The sequence below is a fragment of the Pteropus vampyrus genome, unplaced genomic scaffold, assembly GCF_000151845.1.
Source record: "Pteropus vampyrus isolate Shadow unplaced genomic scaffold, Pvam_2.0 Scaffold161, whole genome shotgun sequence".
In the NCBI taxonomy this organism is placed as follows: Eukaryota; Metazoa; Chordata; class Mammalia; order Chiroptera; family Pteropodidae; genus Pteropus; species Pteropus vampyrus.
The window spans coordinates 1,738,219-1,742,491 of record NW_011888942.1 but is presented as its reverse complement, the minus strand read 5'-3'; positions in this window follow the sequence as shown (position 1 = coordinate 1,742,491).

Here is a 4,273-nt window from a genome sequence, read left to right as displayed (position 1 = left end):
TAGTACATATATTGTGACTGTGGTCAATCTAATAACAAATACACAGCACTAATTTGTGCCATGTCCCGGGAAAAAGTAATGTCCTAATCAGGTTTTGTTACTGACTTAGCTCAGCATGTCTCAAACTTTTAGGTGCGTACAAATCAACTTGGGATCTTGTTAAAATGTAGATTTTCAGTTAGCAGGTCTGAGGGGCGGCCTTAGAGTCTGCTTTATAATATCTTACCAGGTGAGACCCATACTACCTCTCTGTGGACCACACTGTGATTAGGCAATTGCTTACAGTGCACAAAATAGGCAGTCTCACACAGTCAAGGTTCCCCTGACAGGAGAAGGCAAAATAGCCTAAATTTATGATTTGTCATTAGAGTATATAGTTTTAAACTTAGTGTTATTGTCAAAGAAGTAGTCGATTCAAAGCATTTTAGGTGAATCCAAGAACTTACAATGAACATTTTCCCAGGAACCTCCCAGCAAGAAAAGTATTACCTGCTACTCTCTTGCAAAGTGAATTGCACACATTTTGATAAGCGCTGTGTGAGCATCCAACAGTGCACATGGGAACATTTCTAGATAAAAGTACACTCCACACATTGACAACAGTTCACGAGTCATCGGCCTGATTTAGTGAGAAATCAAAATTAGAAAAGTTAGAGGTACTATTTCAAACATAAATTCCAGATCAAAATAGGCTATGAAATTATGTCCGGCACTAAAGCTTTAATATACTTTTAAATACTCTTCTATCCCGAATCCTATTTGCTTAGCGAGAAAAATTTTCCTAGATAGTGAAGAAGTAAACAAAACTCTCATTCTTACAGATTCATTAGCAAGGGTCTTAAATAATAGATTTTTATAAATCCTTATCTCTGAGTTAAGATAATTCACATTGCAAGAGAGTAGCAGGTAATACTTTTCTTGCTGGGATGTTCCTGGGAAAATGTTCATTGTAAGTTCGTGGATTCACCTAAAATGCTTTGAATCGACTACTTCTTTGACAATAACACTAAGTTTAAAACTATATACTCTAATGAGAAATCATAAATTTAGGCTATTTTGCCTAAGAGTTTTAAATATTTACATTCTAATATCTTAATATGTCTTTCAACTTTTATTGATTATATAAAGCATCATACTAGTTCTTTCCAAAACAATAATAGAAAATCTCAAATTAACACAATAAAATGACTATGATATTTTAATTCATAACAAACATTAACCATGTTGCCTAATACTAAAATTATAATGGAGTTTTGTTATGTTTCAAATAGATATATGTTGTATAGTTGCTCCTGAAGAAGCAAAAAATATCCATGGCTTAATTAAAATATTTTAAAGATTCAGTTTCTATTTTAACAAAAAGCCTTACTAGCTAATTAAAATCATGGTCTAATAATCAATTAAAGATTAATATAGTTTAGAATAAATCATTCCCAGGCAAACTGATAAATCCATGGGCTAAGGTGTTAACACAAATATTTATAAATATATTTTATTTTAATATATTGTTACTTTTAAACTTCATTGGTTTTGGTAATTATGAATGAAATGATGGTTAGCTATAGTGAGAACAGCTAATAAATATATCACTTATTGACATTTTAAGATTCTGTGAAACTGCTTAAATTTATTTGGGGAAAAAAATCACTAAGGCAATTAAAGTGTGAGTGACTATAAATTAGTGTAGATTAATGTAAAATTTGTATTTGTAAGGCATTTAATGCCTACGTCCTCAAAACATATGGTTTGTTTGAAAACTAGTAAATTGACTGTCAAAGTTTATTTTGAGATTTTCAACCTTAATTATGGTAGCAGGGGTGATTTGTATTCATATTTATTTACAACTAATCAAATAGAAATAGAAAAATCAATTTCACCAGACTCTGGTCAAAATAAGAACAATAATTTATCAGTTTCAATGATTTATGACCTAAATGATAAAAAAATAAATGTGATATTACTATTATAAACCTATCTAAATAAAATGATTTGATGTGCACCATTATTTTTGTATTTATTTTACACCTATTGGAAATAACTTTTCTCCACCTTGAGCTCTTTCAGTTTATCAGTACATCATCTCTCAATTAAGGAGCTCATGATTACTTAGGAGCAAATGCTCTAAAGAGAAGATGAGGATAAAATAATAGTGTCATAGGTGTTCGTGTAAAGGACATAAAATTGAGTAACAAAGTCACAATATAATTAAGAGTTAGACTCTTGGTTTTAAATTATGGCTCCACTACTAAAAAGCTATGTGACCTTGAAAATGTCACTTAACCTTACTGGATCTCTATTTGCTCATCAATAAAATAGGGATAATAACGGTACTACCATAGTTTTAAATTATGGCTCCACTACTAAAAAGCTATGTGACCTTGAAAATGTCACTTAACCTTACTGGATCTCTATTTTCTCATCAATAAAATAGGGATAATAACGGTACCTACCATAGTGGTTGATATGACATGGTATAAATAAAGCCTGTATTATAGCAGTACATGACACATAGAAATAATAAGTGTGACCTAGTTTTATAGCAAGTAAGTTTTTCAGGCTACTTGTAAAATTTACCTCAACAAAGAAATCTATAAAATCTTTTTCTTCATTTAAAAATATATAACTGTAAACAGACTGATATTAAACACCATATTACATAAGTTCAAGTACAATCATATACGTTCCTTCTTTTGCAAGTGTTTCTATACTTATAAATTTTCTATTATGTTTTCTGATGATTTATGCAAGGCTTAATGGTCATCTCATTGCAGCTTGAACAATATGAGAAAGGAGAGGGACACAGGACTTAGACTGAATCTCACATGTAAGTATAGAACAGAAGTTAGCAGAAGTGGCCAGTAAGCAAAGGACGTACACAAAGAAACAAAGTGGTCTACGTTGTCTCAAAAGACCAGTCGCTGTAATAAAAAAAAAAAACTAGTGTGTGCTGGCAGTGTGGGGCACCATTCTAGTACTGAAGAAGAGGGCTGGTGTGAGCAGAGCCAGATAGACACTGAACTGGGCACAAAGCCAAGCTTCTACCTTGAAGGTAGACTGTGATACTGGGTTTTGTGACTGGTCATAACCAAAGAGAAGGGATCAAGAAGAATCTGCATCTTACAACAAAATCAAAATGAAAATGGAGAAAGAGGATGGGACATATCTGTAAGAACAGAGAATGGAATCTAAGTAGCAGCAAATAGAATTAAGGAGAAATATAAATCCCCTATGTGTATGATGTTTCTAGGTTCTTGGTGGCTTTATTATAAAGCACAACCGTGTAGTGGGACTAGGCAATTTGACATTTTCATTTTATTTCAGAAAATGGGTATTGCAAGTTCTCGTCATTACTTCTTACCCATTGACATTCTTCAAATTCATGCCTTCACCATTTCTCATCTGGATTACTGAAATCACCTCTTCACCTAGTCCCCTGCTTCCATTTTTGCCTCCTTCTAAAATCCATCTTTAAAACACAAAACAGACCATGTAATGCCCCAATTGAAGTAATTAAATTCTCTCCTATATTATTTAAAATGAAATGTGAATAGCTTTCAATGACCTACAAGACATGTATGATATGACTCATTGCTATCTATCATTTGTGCCCTTTACAGCCCATAGACTATAGGCACCATGGTCTGCTTTCCATTCCTTCAATATACCAAATTATTTTATATTATAAGACAATTGGATTTGCTATGATCTTTCTCTTAAATATTTAACCCTAGAGATCTTCACATGGTTGGCTCTCAAGTATCCTTCAATTCTCAACTTATCTATATGCTCTACAGAAAAGTCTTCCTGTTCAAACAGTGTAAAATAGCCTCTTTCCTCAATTACACTCTATCATTTTTCTTAGTTTATTCATAGTATTATCAACACATGGAATTATCTTGGTTATTTATTCATTGATATGCCTTCCCCATTAGAATGAAATCTCCTTGAGGACAGAGACGTTGGTTTGGTTTCCAAAGTCTAACAAAGAGTAGCTATATACACAGCTGATGGAGAAAGGAATAAAATGACAAAGGAATTTCAGGAGAGAGGGGGAGGGTTGTTCCTACAAGTAGGAATGAGGTGTTTATTTGCATTTCCAGCTGCTATGGACTATATAACTCCCAATGTGACTATATTTGGAATAAGGAAGTAATTAAGGTTAAATGAAGTCATAAGGGTGAGGCCTTGAATTGATGAGATTAGTATCCTCATATGAAGAGACACTTGAGAACACTGGAACTTATTCTCTCTCTCCCTCTCTCTTTCTCTCTCT